The sequence below is a fragment of the Amblyomma americanum genome, chromosome 1 (genome assembly GCF_052857255.1).
Source record: "Amblyomma americanum isolate KBUSLIRL-KWMA chromosome 1, ASM5285725v1, whole genome shotgun sequence".
Classification (NCBI taxonomy): Eukaryota; Metazoa; Arthropoda; class Arachnida; order Ixodida; family Ixodidae; genus Amblyomma; species Amblyomma americanum.
The window spans coordinates 235,123,265-235,137,763 of NC_135497.1; positions in this window are offsets into that span (position 1 = coordinate 235,123,265).

Consider the following 14,499-nt stretch of genomic DNA (forward strand, 5'->3'; position numbering starts at 1 on the left):
CGCGAAGGTCCCCGCCGAACAAAAGCCGCAAGACTTGGCTGGAAATGTTCGCGAAGATTTTCTCCGTTATCTCTCGATGGGCTGCCGAGCTCCGAGTAGACTTTTTTTTAAGCGCCCCCACCAAAGAAGGAGTATACATACCATGTATACATACGGAAGATAACTTTCATGCTACTGTGAACATGCAATTACGTCTTAGGCGGCATAAAAAATCCGTAAACCTGCAGCAGGCAGAAAACAATGATTAGAAAGCCGATTAATGAGGTTTTACTGCAGCATTACTGGAATAAGATCATTGTAGGAGTGAATTGATACATGAATATATTTAATACAGGAGTACTGGGAGTATAATTATTGGTTGTTGCTTCCCGATGGACAGCAGTTGGTGTTTTGGGCTGCTTTATTGAGTTCTGCTTGCTCAAAAAAAAGCCTGAAATCATCAAGAGCTTACTGCTATGATTGGCATTAAAATTTTATCTCGTCCTCAAAAGAAATTTTCGACAAAGAGGAAATTATCGAGAGTCTCTGGCTGTCAGGAAGTTTAATATTCTCGCAAAGAGAACTTCAGCAGCGAACTCTTTAGTCACGCACCAATGTAAAACTCATCGCAGCAAAAATTACAAATTGTTTCAAAACTGGAAGTTGACTTCATAAAATAAATAAATGTCAGCACAACAATACAAAACATTTATAGATAGCTTTGAAAAGCGACCGTTATTTATGGGTTACCGTTGTTCCATGAGGAATGGGTAATGTGAGGAAAGAGTTTAAAGGTCGCCTCCGTCCATGACGTGGTCCATTCCGCGCAGCGTGCACTTGCGGTAGGTTCTCCCTATGCGCGCGAGAGGCTCGCGTTGCCCGCTTCCTTAGAGCTATTTCTGAGCAGACAGCTCTCGAAGACCGTGGTACTGGCCACTTGACGGAGTTGGAAAACTCTCTAAGCATCCAGGATGCTTCGTTTCTTCCGCAAGACTGTTCTCGACTAGCGGATGAAATCGCACACCTGGTGGGATTCTTTATTTCTCGCTCCTTTATATCCACATCGTCAGTCCTCATAGCCATCTTTCTTCTCCTCTTACCCTGCGCCATTCCAGAGTAGCAGGTAAGATAATGATCGTTCACGCCGACATGTCTTTTTCTCAAAAACATCCCCCTCTGTATCTCTCTCTATAGGCAGGTCCGCCAGCAGCCATGTTGCCGTCGGCACAAAATAATTGCGCTTATTCCTTGAATCCTTCAGCCCCTACGATATTGCTTGCTTCTTCACACCGCAAAACTGCGCCTGATTAATTTTAAAAGCCCCATTCGTGAAGTTCCTTTCATGTTACGTGGCGCACATGGAGTAACTGAACTGAACTGAAAGATGGAAAAATTGGTATCCCTTTACTTTCCCTAACGTGCCTGACGAAAACACACCGACAGAGAAGAACACGCAAACAGTCGTCTTTGGTGCATCTTTCCTGTCCGTGTATTTTAATGCATGCAGCAGTACAGGGCCGATGACGAGAAAAATCCACCGTGAAGTGATGCCGCGCAGAGAGCGCCGGTAGTGGAGAGGGAGAAAGAGCAAGCGAATAAACGAGAACCCGAGCATGAAAGGGAGGGGAGACGGCCGCAGCGGCGAAGTCTGGATGTGGCGGGAGAGCAAGGGTGACAGGAAGGAAGCCTGCACGCGGCGGAAGTTACTGCCACATGTGCTTCTGGCGTGTCTAAACGAGTCTATGGCCGCAGCGGTGCCTCACTGGTTATGGCTCTTGGCTACTGACTCGCAAGACGCGGGTTCGATCCAGGCCGCGGCGGTCGAATTTCAGTGGAGGCAAAATTCTAGAGGCCGTGTACTGCGCGATGTCAGTGCCCGTTAAGGACCACAGTTGGTCGAAATTTCCGGCGCCCTTCACTACGGCGTCCCTCATAGCCTGAGTCACTTTGGGACGTTAAACCCCCATAAACCACAAATGCGTCTATGAAGAACGTCGCGGATCGTACGCAAGAAGTGTCACTCTTCGTCAGTTGTAAAATGGATATACAGTCTGTCCACTTCTAACGAGCGTGATGGTCGTGCTGATTGCGTTCGTGGTATCCGAGGTTCAGAGTAAGTGCACTTTTCATTTCACAGCCAGAAACACGAAGCTCGGCGAAACTAGCGTTTGCTTCTTAGCAAAGTTAGTTATGCGCGTCGTCTTCTTCGAAGGAGACTATATCATGGCGCTTTCCAAGTTGTGCTGAGCAGTCGTACCTGAGATTCTCGTCGAGGCCAAGTAAAAAAACGGGCGCTTCACGGCAGCAGAGAACGTCTCCCAGCTCCCGTGGTCATCTTCAAAGAATGTGTAGACCTCCAGAAAACCTATAAAAGAAGCGGCAATGAAATCGCAGTTAATCAGTGGCAAAGCGCGCCCCCATCTACAAGGTTAATCAAAACACGGTCAATCAACGCATTGTTGTAAGGTCTATGAGCCCCTACTTCGGCGCGGATGTTGCTTCGAGAACCTAGTAGCTGTGGCGAAGTGTCTCTGTTTGGAGCCCAATGCACTGCTCGAGCGCTTTGCACAGTGCTGACGCATTCTGCAATTTCTACACGCACATCCGCTGCGGTAGCCTCGTAAATAAATCATCTCATCTTTGTCAAGGATCGAAGAGGAGGATGCCGACCTGCCAGCATTTCTCGTGAAGGCGTCAATCAGTGGCATAGTGTCGCGTCCCCGAACTAGCTCGTACGCAGGGAGGCTCTCGGCCAGGAGCACATTACTTAGCCGGAGAGCTCAAAAAGGGAATTTATAGAGCCTGTTTTGAAAACCACTTATGCGCACAAAGCACTTTTGAAAGAAATGAAGTCAAGTTTTGTCTGCCTTTGTATTTCTTTAAATCCATCGAGTGCACTTTACTACGAACTTCAAATACAACGAGCGCAGTCCGCGTGACCGTCAGGTTCGTTCTAAGTAGATTCTACTCTATATGAATGGCGCCTCGGCAAATAATGCATGTGGCATGAAATCGCGCCTTGCTCATGCGTCTCCGCCGGATCAACCGTCAATCCCCCCCAAAATTATTGTCCCACTTTCTGAGAGCCCGAGTCTCCTAGTCGAATGTACAGGTTGTTCAAAATTAAGTTGCACGCATTTAAACAAAAGTACCAAGAGTAACACACAAGTTGCTTTTGTAGTTGGATTAGGCACCCTGCCATGTAAGAATTGTTAGAAAACAGTTTCATCGTAAACTCTGTCATAAACTAAAATTTATTAACTAACTTTTAATTCACTGCAGTTTACGTGCATGCTGATATTTAAAACTTGGAGTCAGGGGCATTCAAAGACTGTTGGATTCTGCACTGTCTTTGTTACACGTCTGTGTCCTGAGATATGCACGTCTAAAATTTCTGCCCAAACCATGCAATTACGCTTACGAGGCCACGACCCTCAGCATGAGGCTGTCTCTGGTGTGACGCAGTGGTTGCGTGTGGCACTACGCCTGACAGGAAAGTGGAGTTGCAGATGGCGGTGATTACTTTTCTTTCATGCCTAGCGAAACCGAAGAATCACTGTGCCGGCGACGGGGAACGACCGCTGTTTCTTTACGCCAGAGTTGGTGATGAGATGTGGTGCCGCTTTGCACTTCGTGTGAACTCAAGGGCAGCGATACCACACTGCAAGCCAGTAGCGAAAATTTATAAACGTCGCCGATAAATCTACATCCTTGTCCGGAGAAGCGCCATATGCACGGCTGCGTCGCATCAGGGAGAAGCTGCACGACGTAGGCGCGATCTCGCATGCGTAATTACATGGTTTGGGCTTAGAATTTAACGTGCAAAAATCAGGACACAGGCGCCTTACTAAATTGTACAAAAAAGTTTTTGAATGCCACCGTACCTAGGCGTGCTAACAGCAGTGAATAGAAAGATAATTAATAAATTGTACTTAATTATTCAGCTTGCAGTGCAAATTTTTCTCACATTCTGTCTCCGCCTGGCCTTATGGATAAACTAATTACAATAACGACAAGTCCGTACTGCTCTTCCTATCTTTTTAAATAACCCGTAAAGCCTAATTTTGACACCACTGTATACATGTAACTACAAGGCGAGGAAAGTGAAAACGCAAGATGGGTGAGGCGTTTAAACTTTTTTCACATACGTCACGACCTAGCGCCGTTGTCTCGATGGGCATATTAGGACGCCTGCTTTCGTGTGCGGTCACCTGAAATCTTTTCCACGATTAACCAAACTTAAATGCGGTGTGACCATCGAAGTCGGCGCCATTTAACCCTGCACGTTTCTTAGCGCTTTCGCTGGTTGCTAAATATTATTTCCTTGAACCATTTATAACCTAAGCTCAAAAACTGAGAAACAGACAGAAAAATGCACAAAAATCGCGGTATTGAAAAGTATGTTTACTGAGTGTAGCCTACGTGTGAATGCCGCTGCGGCTGCGCACGGATGCTGGGCGCCTTTATGGTTCTTTAGGAGAAGGAAGGTGTCAGCATGCCAGCCGCCGTCTCCTCCGTGATGGCCACGAATAATTTGCAGCCCCAAAGGTCCAATGTCCACACGCTTCTCAAAAAGAACGCCTACGCAAAGCAACACGGAGCTGAGCATGAGCTTTTGCGACAGCATAGACATCGCCTCCGGGACGGTGAGCTGGCAGCATTCGCGGGCATCCATAGAAGCCCTACCTGGAAACGCACGCCTGAAGCATGGGCCGTATCCAGCAGCGGCGCGTCTTTCCCCAGCATCCGGAAGCACACTTGCTCAGACGATGCTTTCTCGCTTGGTGCGATGCCCTCCAACCGGTACGTGGTGGCCTCAAGTATGTGCAGTTCCTGGGATGGCTGCTGATGCTGGCTCTGCCGTGATGGTGGCTCTCCAGCGTTTTTTGTCGCCAGTACCTGCAGCATCGGTAGCATGAACACGGACGCTGTGCCGGTACCAATCTGGCAGCTGGCGATGGCACTCCTGCTGTTCAGCTCATGTTGGACGATGTACATCTCGACAGGTGTGGTTTGGTGAACCTGGCACAGAAACGTTCTGCACTAGCGAACCCTACACGTTCAACGCTTTTCAAATCAGCGTGTGCGAAATCCCGGTCGTTCAGTCGCTTCGGAGAGAGTTTGCACGTCAGCTGGCACCGATCGCAATAACGCTACTGTAAAATTATCTGCTCAGGATGTTTTAATATGCAACACGCTACATGAGGGTTGATGGAAAACAATTCTTTTAGCTCCATAGCTTAAAGAAAATAATGTCTGATGACACTATCGTCCTTCTGTCATGTAGTTTCACAGTAGGCTTGCCTCTGCATTCCTCGTTTTTTTTTTTCGCTTCTCGGGCACTTTCTTTTCACTAGTGGTGACCTTACTATCAGCGAGCTTAGTACCTCCATGGTTTACTTCTCGGCTTGATCGCTGCAAAAATATCATCATATCATATTCTCATCTACCTACACACCACATCGCCACCCATCACGAACGTCATTCATCTGCTCTTCCCCTTCCTCTGTGCCGAGTGCCAGACCATATATTCATTCCATAACTAAACCGAGACGAAAGGAATATAGAAGAAGGAATACGGAGCCACGCAACACAGCGCTGACAGACAACTGAAATCTTTATTTAATGCGTGTTCCTTTCTTCTGTGTCCCGTTTCTCGCGCTGCAGTTATGGAATGCCTTCACCAACTCGCCTAACAACTCACCTTGCAGATACTCATCTTTCCGGCCGATCTCGCAGCCCTTCCAATCAATAAACTTATTTTTATGTTTGCTGCGCTGAACTCATCTATTGCACAGTCCACTGAGTTTATCCGACAGATTCCGCTACCTCTTATCGCAGCTCCAAGATGCTGTCTTCTTGAATGCAGCTTTTTAATGGCTAAGAAAACTGAAGAAGATTTTCATATCTTCGGATTAATTGCTTGCTTCAGCTCCTTGATTATGACTTGTCATGAGCCACCCGTGTGGCACGAAACTCGGGGAAATGCATCTTTAGCTCCACCTCTCGCAGAGCAATAATTTATTCCATTGTACCGTTGCGAACCGCCCCCACACAAAACAAATAATCATCAACGGATAATGTCATTGTGAAAGGGGCTTAGTGGGCCGTCCCTGCGCAGTGTAATGTGCTGGGCAGGCGGCAGTAGAGTTGTCGGAGGATTGCTCAGATGTGCCTATTATAAAAGTTTGTCACCTTTATTGTAACATTCCCTGAGCAGCACTTCCGGAGAAGTTTTAAGCCAAATTGTACAGGTTCCCCACCGCGATGTAACGAACCTATTTTCGCGCATATCCGCTCGATGAGATTAATGTACATGGTAGAAGAGAAGGGATGGAATCCATTGGCCCGATATAACATTAAGTCATGACTGGAAGCTTGCGAACATACCTCAAGAGGAACGTACATGTTTTTTTTTCTCAATACTCAGCTATATATCAGAAATTTGGGAGCCAAGAATAATTTGCGGACAACGCAGACGCCAATGAAAATCAAAATGCATGGGGTAATGATAAGAGACAAGAAGGTAGCAAGCTTGGTGAGGGGATAAACGTGAGCAAATGATATCCTAGCTCCGACCAGCAAGAGGAAACTGACATAGGAAGGCCATGCATTGCAAAGAGAAGATAACGGATGGTCCTTAAAGGTAACCGAGTGGGTTTAAAGAGATCGTAAACGTAGCAAGGCGTTGCAGAGCATTAGGCTGGTAGATGTGGTTGGTCTAAACGGTAGTTTTCAGGTAAAGGCTAGCTGTGCTGGCGCATCAATCGTTTGATTGAATAGCTGAAAAAAGCATTCAACTTTCCCAACTTTCCGCGCTTTCTCAGTTAATTGGACGCCGCAGGAAAATGGCTTCGCCCTGCAGTTGGAGTAGCTGTGCTTGTGATGATGTTGATTTCCTTTCAGCATTTTTTTTTTACATATTGACGTGCCGTCGACATACGTGTACAATTTCTTTCATCGCTCAGGTCAAAACCGCGCTCTAATGAACCCCTGAACACCTCATATTACAGGTGTATAGGAAGGAGATGACCGCCAGGAGGCCATGTAACGCCAGAGATGCATCTGTTCTCTGATTTTTTTGTCTTAGGAAGTCTGCTTTTCGCAAATACTTTGAACATTCGACCACTCTAAGATCATATCTCCTGCCTATAACGTTGGCTCTGCGTGGAGAATAAGAGACATCTAAACGGTGTACTGCTTTTCAGTTTTTCCCGCATTACCGAATAAATCTTCCTTCTGTCCGCGCTAATGACGTTCCTGACACCTATGCCGTTGTTTATTAACACACAAAAAAGCCGCGTTTGATGATGTCTTTTTTTTTCATTTGAGCCAGCTGTTGGCACTTAGACTTATCATTAAAATCTGCACCGCGACATTAGCTTTGCTGCGCCATTCGTAAGGTAACAATTATATTTACCCGGAAGATAACGAGCGGAGAAGTCTTCGGCGTTCGAATTCCAATTACGTGCCTCCCGGACTAAATGTTCGCGACAACAGCGTTCGTGTGATGCCGTGGGGAAGCATTCCAAAGATAAATCTGGTTTTGACGCACTGAACACAAAGCATTTGGCAATAATTACACCAGCACGCAGTTTACCGTTTGGCCTCATGGCACAGTAATAATTGTCTCCCAGGCATCCAGAGCACACAGCACGCCGAATGCCGAAGAGAATGCGAAAAAGAGGAGAGAAAAAGGTCATAATTTCCTGCCGAAGGACTCTCAGTGAACCTGACGTTTTTAGATTGTTGTTTCGGAGGAATCTCCTTTTCCCCTCTTTCTTATATAGCGACTTCGGAGAAAAGGAACGCCTGGCGAGCGAAGAGGAATCCTACTTTTGTCTCAGTGATCATATGTGGCTATGCTACCCGGGTGACCCGTGACACCGCGAGAGGCGCGTTTCGAGGAGGGCTTTCAAAGAATTGGCTGCCCCGCACGATTCAGGACTGCAGATCTGGGGCCCGCTGCAAGTGGGTGCTGACGGCTACAGGTTTGAAGACACGGCTGCGAAGAGGACGCTGCGACGACCGACCAACGAAGGATTCTCCAACAAAGTGAACTTGAGACCCGAGGTGAGAGGCCATTTACTCTTGTCGCAACGCCACAGCCTCATCTCCGACTAGCCGCCGCGGTGGCTCAGTGGTTATGGCGCTCGGCTGCCGGCCCGAAAGACACGGGTTCGATCCCGGCCGCGGCGGTCGAATTTCGATGGAGGCGATATTTTAAATGCCCGTGTACTGTGCGATGTCAGTGCACGTTAAAGAACCCCAGGTGGTCGAAATTTCCGGAGCCCTTCACTACGGCGTCTCTCATAGCCTGAGTTGCTTCGGGACGTAAAACCCCTACAACCCAAACCAAACCATCATCTCCGACTGAACCACTATACCACGCTGTACAAAGTGTAAATGCAGTTTTTCTTCTAATTCCTACTCGTGCTGTTTGTTCCTTACGAGTTCCTTCTACAACGGGTGCTGCGGCGGTGGTCCTGTAGCACATGCTCAGCTAAACGCGACAGTGCATAGTTATTCCCTGATCTGCAACTTCCTTAAATAATGCTTCCTTCTTCCCGCCTGATTATTTTCTCGTGGATTATTAAAAGGCTAAAAAGTCTCGGTATAAGTTTTCATTTTAACATAGCCGACCCATTGCCACTCGATCTGCTGTACCGCGACATTAGCGCCACCGCCTCATTCGTATAGGACATCGTGAGGAGCAAACCCGCAAAACCGGACGGGACTGAGGCAAGCGACAACAACGGGACTGAGGTGTTGTCGCCTGCCTCAGTCCCGTCCGGCCGGTTTTGCGGTTTTGCTCCTCACAATGTCCTACCAACTGGCCTACAACCAAGTCCTAAGTTCATTTGTAGGGTAAGAATTACAGTCGCGGAAGCAAAGGTGAGGAATTTTCTGAGTTAAAATGTCAACCACACCCGTCCAGGATTATGTATTCATGCCACAAGCGTTAATTCAGTGGTGCACGCAAGCATTTCACTGATAAATGATGCTGAAATGCAGTAACATTACTCACAGAGAAAGATTACGAGGGTGAAGTGATTTAAAAGCGCACAAGAAGTGCCTTGTTGAACTTCAGGTTTATATAAAGATGTATAAATGACGAAATTCTATAAAATACCGAAAATGAATACAATGGCGCGAAAAGTATTGTTTTGGTGCAAAATTAACGCACTTCGGTTGAAGGAACATGCAGTCTTCCAAGGTCGGCAAACACGACACATGCGGTAACCGCAGAGCACACGTTCGCGGAGTGAACCCGGATCTTACGCCCGACCATGGGCGGAGATCCTTGCCACCGCTGTACATTCTGTCTCCATTGACGTCCTCGCTCCGGGTGCAGCAGGGATGCTTTGGGCGACTGCTGTTCCCCGACCCCAGGGATGGTGGGCGATTTGACGCCGCCTTAGGAGGAGAAAGGCGCCAGCATGCCCGCCGCTGTCTCATCCATGATGGCCACGAACACATCGCTGCACCGACAGGCAAGGACATTCAGACGCTGCAGACACTCCTCAAACTGCGTCACGTAATACGGTGGCTGCAGCACGTCGGATTCAGCTCCCCCCGGGATGGCAGCCGAAAGCAGCGTAGAGGTGACCATGCACTCCCGCAGCAGCGCCGAGATCAGCTCAGGAACGGTGACTGAGGACATCAGGCTGGGTCGAGAGCCCCTAAGCGGCACTTTGGGATATCCTACCTGGAACGACACGCTTGATTCGGACGCCATGTTCAATTGTCCTTTGCCCAGCAGCAACAAGCACGCCTTCGCAAACGTTAACTTCCTGTTTTCGAAAAATTCCTCCCGCCAGGCTGTGGTGGCCGCCGGCGTGTGCAGTTCCTGGAACGGCTGTCGAAACTGGTTCTCCCGTGGAGCGCTAGGAACTCTGTCCTTCTCCAGCGCCTTCAACATCGATAAAATGAAGGCGGTCGACGCACTGGAGCCAGTCTGGCCGTTACTGAAGATGTTCCTCCTGCCCAGCGCACTATTCATGACGTGCATCTGAATGGTGATGGATTTGATGTACAGGGCACACCGGTGTTCCGCAGTAGCTTGTCCCACAGCGCAAAGATGTTCAATTCAGCATGTGCGAAGGCCTGGGTTGCTCAGTCGCGTCGCAGACGGCTCGTAATCTCCTGTACTGAAGCCTGCTGAGTGGTTCGAGAAGTGTCCACGTCACCGGCAGCGGTGACAATAGTGCTGTTGGCAAAGACTTTTTAGCTACCTAGACTACACTAAAAATGATTTAAATGAGAATGGTGCGCGTGAGCGTTGATGGAATTTTTTTTTTTGCTGAAGAATCGTAAATGAAATATTTTTCACGTCTAAGGCGTCCTCTCATGACAAGTGTCAGCATGCATGACTGGCCTGCAATTTTCTTCTTTCAATTTTCCAGACACTCGTTCCGCCACTGCAAGTGCTCGAGTTTTTGTGTGATCTTGCCTGCAGCGTGATTCCGTAACGGCACAGTGCTACAAATTTCGATGATGATTGTGGTGGTGGCCTGTCCATTTGAAGCGGGTTGTCACAGTCAATGCGTCCTGTTCGCATTATTTAGCATGGTTTGGCTAAATGAGTATTAGGTGCGCTAGCATTTCGGTTTTCACTTCGATTTCCGTTCGAGGCTTCTGTTCTCAAGGTCAAGCAGGCATCGGATAAAGAGCGACGATGTCGGACATAGCTTCACGTGAAGGGTGCAACGCGATAGCGTTAACGGGTTCATGGCCATATATGCCGAATTGGTCATTCGCTACTTTACATTCATCATCGCTTTGAATGCTCATGCCACTCCTGGTGCAGCGGTGCAGCGGTTAAAAGATCGCCACTGGCCTGCGATGGCAGGTGTTTTTGGCATGAGACTTGAGGACTGAGGTTGCTCTTCCCGAAGAACCTCAAGGTCACCGAGAGAGCCTTCGGATAGACAAACATCGGCGAAATGTGTGAAGGGGGTTTGAGTGCTCGCGAGCTAGAAAAAACAAGCGAAGGAGGATAATTCAGATGATGAAGAGGAGCTTCCTTTTAAGAAGCGCCACTTAGCGGTAAATAGGAGAAATTTTACAAAAATTTAAAAGCGTGCAGGCCCCACTGGCATGCGCTGTCTGGCTCGTCGAGGCAGAGGGGCCTCGGACTGGTAATCAGAGTGGACGCTCACTCAGCTGACCAGGCTGCATAGAATTTGTCAGGGCGCCCGCGTCTCCTCACGCCGGCATCATTCGCATCTCGTGGGTCGCCGCCGAACTGACGCCGCCGGCGTGGCAGGTACGGGCTCGCTAAGATTTTCTCCGTCATCTCTGGACGAGCTTCCGAGCTGCAGTCTCCCACTTCGTGAATAACCGAGTAGGGATGCCTTCTATAAAGCGCGTCCGGCACTGAAGCGGTAATACCGGAACGGGATTTCTTGTTTCCGCTTCTGTCTTTTAGGCATTTCTCCTTCGAGGCTTCCTCTTTTCTGCTCCCTGCCCGGTCCGTTTTGCCAGGGCTAGAAATTGAAGCGACCATTCTGTCTAGATTTTCTGGGCCTCGTTCCCTGCGCACTCGTCTGCACTGCCAACGCTCAGAGGACCACATCACAACACAAGCACGCGCACATCGCCGCGCCACTCAGTGTTCGGCCAAATGGTCGTCCGCTGAGAATACGAAAGAGGAATTGCGGGAAAAAGCACCGTCCGTTTTCGTCTTTTTGAGACTTCGAGGCCAGAGTGAGTGAGTGAGTGAGTGAGTGAGTGAGTGAGTGAGTGAGTGAGTGAGTGAGTGAGTGAGTGAGTGAGTGAGTGAGTGAGTGAGTGAGTGAGTGAGTGAGTGAGTGAGTGAGTGAGTGAGCGAGTGAGTGAGTGAGTGAGTGAGTGAGTGAGCGAGTGAGTGAGTGAGTGAGTGAGTGAGTGAGTGAGTGAGTGAAAAAACAAAACAGTCCTTTCCGCTCTCCCCTCCTACCAATTTGGGACATCAGGGAGTTACAGGCGCGGATAACCACGAACGGAGCGATCTTCGGCTTGCAAATTCTAATCACGCGCCGCCCGGCTAACATTCCCGACACCAAGGTCAGTGCTATACCGCTCTAAGTCAATTTCTTGATAAATTACGCCTTAATGCCGTGAACACAGCGGGTTCGGCCAGTTTCGCGCAATTTACTTCTGCGCGCAACTTGGCGTCCACGCTTATTCGCTACACGGAATTAGGGACAGCTAAATTTCTCTTGTATTACCACCACGTGGCGCGTAACAAGAAAACGGTAGCTTTATTTTTTTTCTGAAAAAAAAATATTCAAGTTTATGGCTGCGTCGACGTTCGGTGCATCGTTAGACCACTCGGATCGACGTAGAAGTGCATGCCGACGCACTGGCTTCTGACCCTACAGAGTCAGATACTGTAACCGTCTTGTGAAAAAGAGAACATTGAAGAACTTTCCGCTTTCTTGAACGCAGCACTAAACAATTGACAGCTCTGAGCATCTGTACCTGTTCTATATATAACCGCTTGAAAAGAGCAGTCAAAGCTGTAAATTCTTTAAAAGCAGTGTTTTTGTCGCCCGGCCTCCGCGGTGGCTCGGAAAGTATGATGCTCGGCTGCTGAGCCGAAAGACCTGGGTTCGATACCGGCCGCGCGGTCGCACGGTCGCATTTCGATGAAGGCGAAATTCCAGTGGCTCGTGTACAGTGCGATGTCAGTGCACGTTAAAGAACCCCAGGTGGTCGATATTTCCGAAGCCCTCCACTACGACATCCCTCATAGCCAGAGTCGCTTTGGCACGTTAAGCCCCATGAAACCATGTTTTAGTCACCGAAAAGAGTTCATAATTTTCCGCGGTTTCCATAGGCACCCATCGCTTAAAGTTTGAAAATGTTTTGGAGCAAACCTTAGCTAGACATCCACACCCCGCTGCTCTGACGTGTGCCGGAGGTCACCAAGAACGTGAATACTCTGGAAGAACCGGGTCCGTTATCTGGCGAATTGTTATACCAAAAACTTCTCCCGTTGAAGCATTGTAGGCCCTAAGGCTTGCATTACTAGTTAGGAGCTGTCTCGAAATCCTGATAACGGGTATAAAGGCCCGGAGGTATAGCGAATACAGAAAGATGTTGACCAAAAAGCGCATAGAAAGTGCTGTGTTAAAAACAGATTACAGTAAGGAGACAACCCGAGCGCTCGTGTTGTCTCCTTACTGTGTCCCGACCTTAAGCTATTTCAAATATGATTAAAGTTTATTCACACACGTCGCGACGTAAAGTCGCTACCTCGACGTATATTTTAGGAGGCAGGCTTTCGTGCGCCACCACGAGCAAGCGTTTGTAATATTTACCAAAATCTCAATTCAGTGAGACCAACGAGCTCCTCAGCGCTTTCGCTGATTGCTAAATTACGTCCCTGAACTACTAATTACATACGCAGAAAAAAAATAAGCAAGAGACAGAAAAATGCACAGGAACTGCGGTATTGAAAAGGAAGTTTCTTGGCCGAGGCCTAAAGTTTAAAGAAAGTATAACCAAATTAGACTATATCGGAAGCGATCAATACAAGAACGTGAAATTTGTTATTTTTTCTTTGAAATTGCTAAATCTGTTCGGGAGTCCTCTCGCCTTACAGTGGTTGCGGACACAACCAATACGGCCCACAGTGAGCACACCTTCCCAAACAACGAAGGAAATCCTTCATGCCAAGAGCACGACGGCATCTGTCTAGCCCGGTGAAATGTCCTGCAGCTGTTCAGGAGCCCACCTACGTGTGGAGGCTGCTGCTGCAGCCCATGCACCCTGGACGGCTTGATGCTTTCGTAGGCGAGAAAAGGCGCCAGAATACCCGCCGTTGTCTCATCCATGTTGGCCACGAATACGTCGCGGCCCCAAAGGCCCGGATGCCCACACGCTTCTCAAATTCCAGGCCGTAAAACGTCGGCTGCAGGACGTCGGAGTCGGCACCGCGCAGGACGCCCAAGTACAACAGCAATACCGAGCTCAGCACGGGCTCCCGCGGCAGCATAGGGATCACGGTGATTGGCAGAATCAACGGTCGTCCATAGCTTCGCGCCGTAACACTCGATTGTCCTATCTGGCAACGCATGCCTGAAACAAGGGCCGTGTCCTGTAGCGGCACGTCTTTGCCCAGCATTTGGAAGAACGCTCTGTCAGACGATGCCTTCTCGATTTCTACGATGCCCTTCAGCAGGGATGTAGTGGCCTCCATAATATAAATATACAGTCCCTGGGATGGTTGTTGATGCTGGCTTTCCCGTGAAGCCCAACGAGCATTTTCTCTCACCAGCGCCAGAAGCTTCGGTAGCATGAACACGGACGTTGTGCCTGAACCAATCTGGTGGCTGGCGATGGCGTCCCTGCTGTCCGAGACATTTTGGGCGATGTACATCTCGACGGTGGTGGTTTTGGTGAGCCTGGCACTCCGACGTTCGGCAGTATAGCGAGTCAAACAGGCCCAAAGATCTGCAATGCTGCTTGTGCGAAAGCCTGGTCGTTCAGTCGCTTCGGAGAGAGTTTGCTCTGGCCGGCACTGAAGCGTGC